This window comes from Trematomus bernacchii, unplaced genomic scaffold, assembly GCF_902827165.1.
Source record: "Trematomus bernacchii unplaced genomic scaffold, fTreBer1.1, whole genome shotgun sequence".
In the NCBI taxonomy this organism is placed as follows: Eukaryota; Metazoa; Chordata; class Actinopteri; order Perciformes; family Nototheniidae; genus Trematomus; species Trematomus bernacchii.
In genome coordinates, this window is record NW_022987593.1 from 14,235,851 (window position 1) to 14,249,164 (window position 13,314).

The window sequence follows — 13,314 nt, forward strand, 5'->3', positions numbered from 1 at the left end:
TCCCACTTCGCTTTCCTTACTAACAAAGGGGCGGGAACAGAAAGGTCACGGGACGGGAGAGGTGCACGCTGGGAAAACACGTGTAGTGGAAGACCAGAGAAGTATGGCTGCAGTTTTGTGATTATTGTTATTTTTAAACGATGTTTCAAACACATTTATTGTTTGAAACATCAAACAATAAATGTTTATTGAGATGAGCACTATACATGCTCAGTGTTGTGTGTATTTGTCAGCTGCTGTCTGGGTTTCCCGCCGTTACTGTTCATATTCAGTGTTTCGGACCTATTGTTTACATGTTGACTGAAACCGAAGCACAGCGCAGGATTTCTGACATTTATCTCAGTTTTAACATTTCATTTTTAGATAGCAGAAGTCATAACTGCTCTATATTTCTCACAGTGAAAAGACTGGGTTTCTGTTGGTCATTACATGCTCACTTAGTGATCCAGTCACAGCTTCAGTAATACCCAATGACTATTTTAATCGTTTTATGTGGTTTAAATACATTTACTTAAGTACTACACTTTAGTAATGTATGTGTTCTTTACTAGTGTTGCATGCATACTATTATATATGATACCGATGTGGGTCATTCTGCAAAACAAGTACTCTTACTTCAGTTATTTAAAGTATATTTGTATGCAGGATTTCACCTGTAACAAACCATTTTTACACTGTGGTATTGCTACTTTTATTTAGGTTAATCTGAATATACCCCCCCTTATTGTCTTCAAGTAATAGTTTATTTTGTTAAATGTAAAAGAGGTGTGTTTAAAACTCATATGACAAGCGAGACTACTTAATTATTTCCAAACAGTACAATTTAAAGCTGCAAAACATAGGTTTAAGAAACGTTGTCAGTTTTTCTGGAGTAACCTAAACAGTTAATTGATTGTCTCAATAATCTTCAGTACATTATCAGTCTGTAGAGGATAATCAATACTAGCTAGCTTGTGTTATAACAAGGTTTATAGAAACATACATACATATATTTTCAGTTCTTGAATCACTGTTGTCTAGCTTTCACCATTACCTATACCAAAATCAATACTTGTTCCCAATAACCTCTTCAGGATATGTGTATTGAAACATGCTATCATTCTTAATTGAACGGCTTTTTAAACACATGCTTGTCTGTCTTCTGTTTGGTGCACTAAATACACACAATCTTCTGTAATAAAGACACTCATACACATGATATAAGAAAGAAGCGTAGTGCTTGTTGTCCATGTGACTAATCCAACAATATGTCCTTTCTCTATTGGTCAGGTGACACGTACAGTTTGCCACCATGTCGCCCAATAAGAAGGGCGGCGATGAGCGTTTCCTCCGGGTTCAGAAGGACCCCAGATTTTGGGAGATGCCCGAGATAGAACGCAAGATCAAGATCGACAAGCCTTTCCAGTCCATGTTTCACGACAAGCGCTTCACGGAGAAATACACGGTGGACAAGAGAGGCCGACCCATCAACCAAACCTCCACCGAGGACCTGAAGCGCTTCTACAACGTCTCCAGCTCAGAGAACGAAGACGACGATGAGGAGGGTGTGAAGAGCAAGAAGAAGAAAAAAGTGAAGGTGGAGAAAGAAGTGAAGGAGAAGCTGGTGAAAGTGAAGGTGGAGAAAGAAGTGAAGGAGAAGCTGGTGAAGGTGGAGAAAGAAGTGAAGGAGAAGCAGGTGAAGGTGAAGGTGGAGAAAGAAGTGAAGGAGAGCAAAGACATTACAGCTAAAGGACCGCCGCCTGAACGAGGGGTCAGAGTCATAGAAGAGGGTGAGTAGATGTCTCTGAGGCTCATATTCACTGATGCAGGCTGAGGAAACGAGCACAGATTCAACTTAATATATAAGAAGTAGGTTTACACATACAAGGAATTTGCCTTGGTGTATAAGGTGCATACAAAAAACAGGTAAAGAAGGGAAAAAGTAAGAGAAACAACCAAAAAACGATTAAAAAAAACTAACTATTATATGCTATGATATAGAAAATAATTTACATGTAATCTGGATATCCCAAAAAACTATGTACAGTATTCTATGACAACATACTCAGAATAATACAATAACATATGTGCAGTATTGATATGAAAAGGGGAAAGATGTGCAGATACTAAGAGAGGTAGCTCGTGTGCAAATGTGCATGTATTTCAATAGATTTGCTGCAGGAAACCAACAATAAAATAACTATAACATTGAAGCCAGAGCTTTAGATTGAAAGCCTGGTTAAAGGTAGGGAAGGTAATTCACTTCAGAAACACTTTTTGTTATATTCCATGGAATGCTCTTAACATCCCGATAACAATGAATACATGAAAATCTTTGACAATAAATACATTAAAAAATGTCATCTGTGGAAGCCGTGGCGCTGTAAAAAGCACGACCAATCATCTGAGCCGGCCGGGCTAAAATAACTGGATGGCCTACCTGCCTGTCAGCCTTCCATCTCGTGCACAAACTTCTCTCGTGCCCTCATAATGTTTTATTTGTGCATCAACATATTAGACATCAATAATAACATTGTTGGGCCGCCGCCTGAACGAAGGGTCAGAGTCATAGAAGAGTAGATATTCACCCATTCAGGCAGCGCAAAACAAGCACAGATACTATTAACCCTCTGAGACCCACATAGGACATTTCCGTTTTTGTATGTTTGTGTTTTGCCTTATAAATTGTAATTTCTTTACAGTTTAATCAAGTGTTACACATCCCAGAAATCAGCACAACCTCAGCCAATGATATGTGTCACTCATTAGAGACGTATACACACTATAATAGGGGATATTTGCCCATAAATAACGGAGCTTGAATCTTTTACTTATTTAATTAAAAAGAACTGCAAATCCAAATATGGTCACTTCCTTTGTATCAGCAACCAATCGTGAAAGTACAAAGGGGTGTTAAACCAAAAAAACAAATCTCATTGGCTGGTGTCAATTTCTGACAACGTGATTCGTTCACATGCGTCACGTGGTGTGCTAAAACACTTCCTCGTTTAGCTTTCCGCTGGAAATTTAAAGGGGACCTATCATGCAAAATGCACTTTTGTACGTATTTATACATGAATATGTGTCCCCGGTTTTCCAGGGAACTCACCAAGTGTCAGAAAACACAACCCTCTCTCTTTTCCTCCATACCCAAATCTCTAAAAACGGGGTTGCAACGGATCTGATAAAAACTGATCCAGATTTGAACATTCCTCTGTCGTCAGAACGGAAGAGCTGACCTATCAGGGGAATGAGAGGTTGCCGTGGCATGGTAACAGCATGGTAACACGACGCTCGTAACTCGGCCCCCTCCTTTGCAGGGGGGCGTGGTCAGCTGCAGCGCATGCAAAGACAGGGCTGGAGGAGAGCAAAATAGAGCGAAATGAGGCATGGCTAAAATGCATGATCTGTTTGGTATTTTGAAAAAGAAAACGTATAAATATACCTTATATAGGTATGGCCCTACAATATATTATTCAAATATAGCATGATAGGTCCACTTTAAATATCAAAATGGCAACATTTGACTTACACCTGTTTACATGCTACTCTGACAAAAATAATTCCCACTTTGGTTTGAATAAAGTATAATTTTCATCTACATCTAATCTCCTAAATAATCCCTGCTCATTACTGCCACCTGCTGACTAACCCATAATAGCACATATAATACCCATTTTAAACAACACTGCCAAACGATGTTAATAAACTGTGAGGGGACAAAACAGTTGCATTGTATCATAAATAATGCTCTTCCTGATTTAGGGAAATTAAATTGTGTGGAAGACCATTTCTGGAAAAACAACATCATGCTATCTATAGCAATTCATTGATGGTAATTATGGGTCGACAGATATGGCTTTTTCACGGCCGATACCGATACCGATTATTAGTAATCAAGGATACCGATAACCGATATTTGGAACCGATATACATTTGCAGTAAAATCAGAAAATCTTGGTGTCAAAATGTAGAATAACACAAACTTCTTTGAAATGCCTTTTTATGTTTAATGAACTTTTCAACATCTTAAAACTGGTTTCCTCTCTGACCCTGAGTAAAGTAAATAAAATAAAAACTACTAAAACTTGTTCTGAACTTCTGATATTTGAGTCTCACTCATTTAGTAGTCCCAATTCAGCAGCACCAGATTGTGGTGCAGAAAGCAGAGTTGCTGCGAGGCTCCACTAGCAGCCGTCACAGTCCCAGTCGTCCCAGCGCGTCACAGTTTCTCCGCTGCGAGATATATATATATATATAAGATTCTTATATATATATATATATATATATATATATATATATTCTGAGTCATTATCACATCTTTTTAAAGCTCAACAAATACTTTTCTAATTTCAATGTTTTACTTACGAGGAAGAGTTGTCCCTCTCCCCGGAGTGTCTCCGCCTCACTGTCCTGCATAACTGGAATTTTGGAGGGTGAATCCATTTTGCTGCAGGAAAAAACACAACACATTAAACAATAAATAAAGAACACAATACATTAAAGCTTCAAGTTCACTAATGCAAAGTTAGCTCTACGCATGTCTAAGCTGTGGACCTAAACATTAATACTTAAGTAAATAAGCATAAACAACCTGTGATGCTATTCAAATAAATTAGTGCCAAAAATGCATTATGCATACACACAAATAAATAACATTTGTTGTCAAAGCAATGATAAACCTGTGAGTTGGATGTAGAAAACAATATACATGTTTTTATTTTAAAGTAAATTCAGATTGAACATAGTAAAAAAATGAAAATGATAGTTTCCCTCCAAAAAAAACCCATTACTTATAGTGAACACCAAGGGCGCCGGAAGTGGGGGGGCCATTGGCCCCCCCACTTTTCAGCCCTGCCCCACATTTTTGCAGCGGCGGATGCCGTGGAACACTGTACAAAATCCCGTTTCAATAATTCCCCTCTACTCTAAAGTCGCATCTAAAACGCGATCTGATCTAGCTGTGTATATTTTGTTATGTTTGATTGTTATATTCAATCTCATAGCTACAGGCATGTTTGAAGCTTGTAAAGCTCTCACTCGCCACTCTGCTCTTCCACAGCGCCGCTTCCCCTCCCTCTGCTGAAATTATGAATGTAAGGCGTATAGTAATCATAGATAACACGGCAGGGTCCGTTACAGTTTGTTTTTATCTGATTTCAAATAAACAAAGTCTTGGCTTTCAGAATATTAAACTTGTTTCGGCAAATTCAGATGATAAATACAACGTTGAAGCTTGTAACGGCATAATTACAAGCAACGGAGTAACTTTACGTCACTGCAGGCATAACAGCCGGTGTTTCTCGTGAGTGTTTTCCCCGGGAAACAAACACAATACACACAAACGCAAAAATACACAAACACACACACGTATATACACACTCACACTCGCGGGCTTCCCCTATCTTCCCTTCGTACTATTTTGATCATTTGCTCTGCTAATAATCAATCAGATCGATCCAGAGAAGAGGAAACTTTAAAGGCCTTTTTCTCAAAATGATGACTCTGTAACAGTCATTATATAATGTGACATATTTTGCTTCATATTTGGAACAATCCTGATATCATTAGAAAGCTATGAATCTCCTCTTTCCAACAGTGCATACAACTCAAAATGTGTCTTCGGGTCAATGCGACTGATTTCGATGGAGCAGGTTTGCATTAGGTAAAATAAAGCAGGCAGACATAACAGGAAGAATATGTACATTTTAACCCAATCAAATAGGACATTGTCACACCATTCAAATGTATCCATGTAAATTACAACCAATAAAAAAGCTTAGATTTGTTTATTCGTTACGTTGTTTACTTTATTTGTTACGTTGTTCTGTGTGTGTCAGCCGTTAACCTAGATAGAAAAAATATATACACTTGCAAACAAGTCAGAAGAAAACTATACAGTCAATCTAAACTTAAATTAACAACTGGAAGGTCACATCCCTGACATCCACTTCTCCGGAGCCTGGACCTTCATCAATCATAGAACCAGCGAAGCCAGATGAACCCAAAAGCAGCAGCTCTGCGGCCGCAGAGACTGTCAAAACCGCCGCCACCGCCGTCGTTGAACCGAAACAGGCTGGTTCCGACTGCATGGAGGTTTGTTGTCGGGACATTGAGACGGGTAAAGCTGTACAGCTAACTGACCGCTAGATTATTTGGGCAAAGAGAAAGGTACTTCAACGCAGAATGGTACAAAAACAGAGAGTGGTTCATTATTTGCAAAACCACTAAACGGGCCTTCTGTGAAATATGCAGATTTGCTGTCAAACGGCTTGTAACTTTCTCAAAATGTGGAGATGATAGCTTTGTTAATATCGGAGTTAATAACTGGAAAAAGTGCCCAAGCCTCCTGGACAGCCACGAAAAGTCTAATTTCCACAGAGAGTGTATTAAAAAAAAGTGCGCTTTCTTCAGTCAAACACCAGTCAACATACAGCTTGTCAAACAACAGCTTATTGAGCAGGAAAAAAGAAGAGATGGAATGATGGAGCAACTGCGCTGTCTGCAGTTTCTAACCCGACAGGGCCTAGCAATCAGGGGGCATGCGGATAAGGAGAGCAATTTCCAAAAGCTAGTTGAACTCGTAGCTGAGAAAACCCCCACTCTCAAAGCTTCATGCTCACCGGGAAATATGCATCATGAGACAATTAATGAACTTATAAATCTAATGTATCGGGAGTCTCTCACCACTATATTAACTGAAATTTAAAAGCAATGCAAAACATGCAGTTATTGTGCTTCCAGCAAACATCCACTGATAAACTGCGATGTTAACAACCTCATGATAACCTCATATATATTTTTAACTTAGGATCTACCATGTGTTTAGTCTAGAAAAAGGTAAATGTGTGCATTTTATTATAAAGTTGTGTATATTTACAGACTGTTGCAAAAACTAAGAAACTTATAAACATCAGGTTTAAAACTAAAAGAGCTTTACAAAAAAGTAACACAATTAGAGATGTTTGAAGTTTTATTTTAGTTATTAATTTACATTTTTTGTCAAAGAGATGCTGATTTGATACCGTTGATACAGTTACGGCATTTCCTGTTTCTGCCGGAGAGAGGGGAGTTTGTCCCAAAGCTTGCCGCTGTATTTACTCCCTCCATCTGACAGGAGGGAGCCTCATGTGTCACTCCGTCACGGAGGGGGAGTGTGTAGGGGTAGGGTGTAGGGCGTGGTTTGGGATTGGGCCATACACACGCACTTTTTTGGCCCCCCCACTTCTAAAATGAATCCGGCGCGCCTGGTGAACACCACCCTTGAATGATGGGATAGTAGACTAAAAGCTTTAGGAATCCAAACTATAACATATAATAAGTACCCTGTATCAAGATTGATGCAAAACAAGTGAAATCTTACCTTTTTTTAGAGAGGTTTACAAAACAAAACCACTTCTGGGGACATTTGCCTGGATTTATCATATAGCACTCTTTAGCTTAGTGCCAATTCAAACGCTTGGCGTTAGAGTTGTGTTTTGTTTCGGTCAAATTGGTTCATATGGCTTAGTGCGTCAGTTAGCTGAGTTTCTTCCCGTTAACTGAGTATGACACATTAATAGGTTGTTAAATTTTAACAAGCCCTGAGACGCAGTTCCGTGAAGAAAAAAACCTGTATCCCCGCCAACGGGGGCTGCAGGGTTTAACTGCTTAAACATGACAATAGCGCCAAAATAAACTACACATTATCATATTCATGCTAAATATACATAACTAAGCACAAGAAGAGACTGCAAAGCTAAAGTCAAGAAGAGCAACTTACTCGTTTGATGCGATGACAGAAATGAGGGACAGAACTAACGTTCACAGGAGGTGAAGCTATGATGTAAAATACAGTCTTTCGCCCAAAACTTCCAATAACTGCTTCAAAAATCTGCCTACATATAAACTCAAGGAACTATTGCATTTTCATTAATAAATTGCTTTGACATTTTATTTTATCAACGTCAGTATTTCTTTTTGATGCGTTGTAAACTGCTCAGGGCTGGTAAAGGCCTATAGATTTGAACAGTAGTTTGAAAAAAAAACAGTTTTAATAGCCGTTTTTGATTGGCTGTTTGTCTTCGTGGTTGTTTAAAATACTTGTGTCTGGTTGGCTGATGTGCTCGATTTGAAAATGATGCAGTATTTAAACAGGACTTGCATCTTCTGCCTCTTATTCTGCAAGAAGACAAGAGCGACAGAGAAAAAATGGATTCCCATGGTAAATGGCCGAATTTAGATGAATGCTACTTGTTATTCATTCATTGTGTGCTTGCTTTAGCGCTGCCTGTTAGAATATGATTGAATTTATTAAACTAATGGTTGAAAATGATCTTTTCAGATGAACTTGTGCATTACACTGCAGTAGGGAAGACCTTCGCTGTGAGAAAAGGTAGGCTGCTTTAATATTGTTTAAGTTAGAAGTAACACACTTAGCTATTCTATCTACCTCTGGAACTAGCTAAACTAATTATAAATATGTTTATTCTTCACTGGCAATGGGGTCCAGGCTTTTTCCTACACACCAACGCTGGAACGCTGTCCACTTGGCTGTGTAGGACGCTCTGGTAGACGCGACCCTAGCTCCCTGAACAGCACAACATCTTGAGAGGCCCAGGGGCCATGCCCATAAGTGCTGGCCTATCACAGGGTGACTGTTGATCGCTATGAGGTGTGATTAGTGCCAAAGACTGAACTAACTGAGCAGCCAATCGTGTCGATCGTCGCCTACCATGCCGTGAACTATACCGCGAGAGAAGTAACGTGACACTCTCGTCGCCACCCCTCTCGTCTGAGAAGCTACGTGACGTCTGCGTCTGAAGTTACTTGACTTTGGTAGTTATCACCAAATAACCTAGTAATGTTACAGCTACGTAGTTGCTGTTCAAGCTAGACTCTATTTCAATATAGTTTTGGTATTAAAATAATGTTACACCTCTTGTATGCCCTGAACGCAAAAACAACCACAATATATATTTTTAATTATCAAAATGATAACAAAGGCTGAAACAGGAGAAGCCTGTCTTCGCTTGGTCTCCAGGAGAAAACGCCACTGTATATCACCAAGTTTTCATATAGTTTTGTGTGTGAAATAGATCGCTGCAGTGAACACGACGTTTATTTGATATGGAGGGATGCAGTATACATAGAAGTTCAGAGAAGAAGCAACCTCTATATATTGTTTATTTTATTTCATTTTGGCACCATGGCAGAGGCAAATATAGAGTTAATGTGCGCAGATTATAATGTCCCGTTTACTAAAATATGTATTGTTTTATGATGTTTAGTTGACAAAATAGTCACTGTGCTATATTTTGCTACACTCAAGCATACATCTGAAGACAAGAGTTGTGTCCCCCTTTGGCCACAAGGGGGAGTATATATATATATATTGTATATATATATATATATATTTTGTATAGATGTTGCAACTATACAGAGCTTTGGCAATACTATATGTAACTGAGGTCATGCTAATAAAGCTATTGAATTGAATTGAGTATACCTTTAAGGGAGCTGTCAGGAGGAAACAAAGGTTGGCCAACACATTGCACTACTGCTGAGAAAGTACAAAGACGTGAAACGATGTGCTGCAATGTCTGTGTATTTTCGAAGAATGCCAAGTAAAGGAAGAAAGTAATAACTCGCACTGAGTCTTAATACATTACTTTATTTCATTATTTTCCCCCTTCATTTGAGAAACACTATCCAATGATGTATTATTTCTGTGTTACACACACACCATTACTGAATTAATTCTAAAACCAAGAATAACCTACAACAATAAGGAGCCCTGGCTCAAGGACGGACAAAACAAGGACACCACATGATTATTTTCCAATTACAGTATATTTATTTAAAGAGAGTAACTCAATTGTGATATCAGTTTAATCAGTAATGTGTGTAGTGTATGGGTGTGTGATGTGATGTGTCAGCAGGGCCGGACTGGGACCATAGGTCAGGCCTGGAATTATACACCCAGCCAGGCCACTACCAGTTTTTTTTGGGGGCGTTTTGCTGGATGTATCGTCAATATTTACAACGTTGCTGCCCTTAGTGATAGCCCTACAGTTTAAATCTACTATAGAAACATATGGACATAGGATATTGTTAAAAAAAAGTGTGCATATGTATTTGGGAACCTATCCATGTGAACATGTTTTATTTGGGGGTGGACCTCAAACCCTAGGGGGGGCATGCTCCCCCGGGAAGATTTGTTTTTTATTTTGGAGTTAAATGCATCAATCACTTTGAGTATAGGCTACTGATATCAGCTCTGCTTGCTCTCAGGAAATATGTATCTGCACTATCTCGATGCAACCCAAGCTTCTTTCATGCTCTTCCATTATTTGGTGAACATGCTTCCATGCCTGCATGCCTCCTTTAACAAAAGCATTGTCACTGGCAGGCTTGGCAAACACGAGACACAGCGAGCATTATAGAGAGTGTGATGATTCACAGTAAGTTAACCATTTTCTATTTGTCCCATCCTTGCTGTGGAATACTTTGGGAATGGCTTTCTTGGAAGTTTGTTGTGGGTGGTTGGCTGAGGGCGAGCAAAATAATCAAAAGGCCTCTCTGTGTCAACTTCCTGTGCGTCTCTTTCGCTGTCTTTCTCCTCAGTTGCAATTTCCCTTGTGCTGGACCCTGAATCTTGACTTGTCTTGTCAACCTCCTCAGCATCTGCTGGTACTGAATAAGAACCAGCATAAGGATTAAACTCTGATCAATAACTATATAGTAACTTATTGAGAGAACATGAACATAGCTTGCTTATACTGTTGTCATTACATTTCCTTTGGTTTTGTTCAGTGTTTTCATAGACATAGCAAAACAGTTTCCTCTGTACCTGCCAGTTCTGTCCACTGGGCTCTGCCTGCATCTCTCCCTCAGGGTCATCACCATCAGCATCATCTGATAGTGGAACTGAATAAGGAGAAAATGTAATCATTACATTAACAACTATTTATGAAATAACATTATTCAAGAACATATATTATACAACACTTATTTTATCACTTAGTTGACCCTGTATTTGCATGGCCTATAATACCATAATGATTGTCTCCCCTTTAGACAACATAACCATCTCAAGTTATTCACTCACAGTATGAGGGGTTTGTAGCCCCACAGTTAGCTGCAGTCTAACGGTTATATTACATATATTTGCCTTGAGTAACATTAAGGACATGTTTGGGTTTTTTGTAGCCTTACAGTCTCCAGTCACACAGGGCCTGCCACTAACTTAGCATTGGACTGAGAAACTGTTTTGTTGACAGCCGATGTGCACATCAGGCTACAATATAGAAAGAAATGTGGCTCATAATGTTCGCTAACTTACTTTCTGCTTCGTCATACTATACCTATTATATTCTTGCCCTCAGTTTCAGTCGGTCCAGTCCACACTAATGTAAACAGCTGGTCTCGTGAGAAACGGAGAGTGGAACAACCAATCACATCTTCATTATTCTCCTGAAATTTAAATGTGCCCATTCGCTATAGTCTGACAGGTGCGTGGTTCTCACTGCGCCTCATACGTGCAACTTTGAACACTTCAATATATGCCGCATTAATTAATGGATTTGGCTACAGTCACCGCATCTGGGCTGAATTAAACACGTATTATTTTAGTCCTGTGTGTTTATTAGAGGCCATGTCAGCAGGCCACATCATATTATGCCAGCGTTGCGTTCACAAGACATAAAAGCCACAAACTGGCAATCGAAACATGCCACAACCTGAGGGACAGTGAATGAGAGACAGACACACCCATGGCCGTGGAAAAGATTGCTTGTGTAAAAACTTAAGTGGTTTGAGGCAACGGGTTTCCACGCGAATTTCTAGTAAAGTCAACTAGGCCGGCTAAGAGTGTGGGCTCTCACATGTACTGGAACAGAAAGGGCTGCTGAGTCGTTTTCAGAGCGGATTTCGTAAAGGGCGGTCCACAATAGATGCTTTAGTAAGAGTGAGTAATGATGTGGAAAAAACATTGAAAATGAGAGAGATAATGGCAATAGTGTACTTTGACATTGCAAAGGCGTATGACTCATGTGGAGGGATGGATTACTGATCAAATTGAGTAGAATGGGTATTGGAGGGAGTATGTACAATTGGGTAAGGGCCTTTTTAACATACAGGACATTTAGAGTAAAGGTTGGAGCAGATATTTCCAATTATTTAGAAATAGAAAATGGTATTCCCCAAGGGAGTGCAGTCAGTCCAATATTATTTAACATCATGATTAATGATATATTGACATGCTTAGACACATGCATCCAATCGGCTCTATACGCAGATGATGGGGCTATTTGGATGAGGGGAAGAAATGCCCCATACGTAATGGAGAATATAGCTAGAGCGATTAAAAAAGTGGAGAGGTGGTCATATAACTGGGGATTCAAAATGTCAGAAAGCAAGTCATGCTACATGGTATTTACAAATAAACGCAAGATTGATGGCCAACAGCTAACACTATGATCGTCCAATGACAAAGGTGAATGAGTTCAAATACCTAGGACTGTGGTTTGATAGCAAATACACATGGAAAATGCATATTAATCAAGTGGAAACAAAATGCAAAAAAGTATTAAATCTATTACGAGCTGTAGCTGGATGCAACTGAGGCGCAGACAAACAAGCATTAATAGACATATACAGATCAATTATGAGGTCCACAATAGACTATGGTTGTATAGTGTATGGAGCAGCAAGAACATTGCTTTTATGATAGAATACAATATAAAGCATTGCGGCTGTGTATTGGAGCGATAAAGTCATCCCCTATCAATGCAGTTCTGATAGAAGCAGGAGAGACACCTCTGGAGATCAGAAGAGAGAAACTTGCTCTGTCATACTGGGTCAGGCTACAAGGAAGTGGAGAGGAAAATATCACAAACAGAATACTACAGGATTGCTGGGAAGATGCAAAGTTCCAGGGGCGTGGGTTTGGCTGGACGAGTAAGGAGAGAACGAGGGCATGTGGAGTGAAGACCATCACGTTTGCCAAAGCAAGCCCATTTAGCCGTGTTCCCCCATGGCTTTTCCAGAAGTAAACATATGTGAGTATCGTAGAAAGGAAAAAAGAGTGGCAAATAAATGAGTGGGAATTAAAACAAGTATGTACCTGAATGAAAAGTACTACAATTACCTCAACATGTACACAGATGGTTCTAAGAACAAGGAAGAGTTTGTTGGGTTAGGGTTAGATTAGCTGACACATCTATGAAGGCAGGTGTTTTCCATCAGCGCAGCCTTTGGCCAGGAGCAAGGTGAGCTATAAGACACTGACAATATGATTACACACAACACAATTAACAATAGATATGTTAAACAATATTGCGTGCACTCAATCTA

General features: G+C 39.4%; 1 protein-coding gene and 1 pseudogene across 1 annotated transcript in view; one reads left to right on the forward strand and one right to left on the reverse strand.

Annotated features, from left to right (window-relative positions):
* The window catches only part of LOC117481734 (E3 ubiquitin-protein ligase TRIM39-like), a 937,572-nt gene that overhangs the window by 586,774 nt on the left and 337,484 nt on the right, over positions 1-13,314 (reverse strand). The window lies entirely within an intron of this gene.
* Positions 1-13,314, forward strand: part of LOC117481731 — a 29,561-nt pseudogene that overhangs the window by 5,899 nt on the left and 10,348 nt on the right.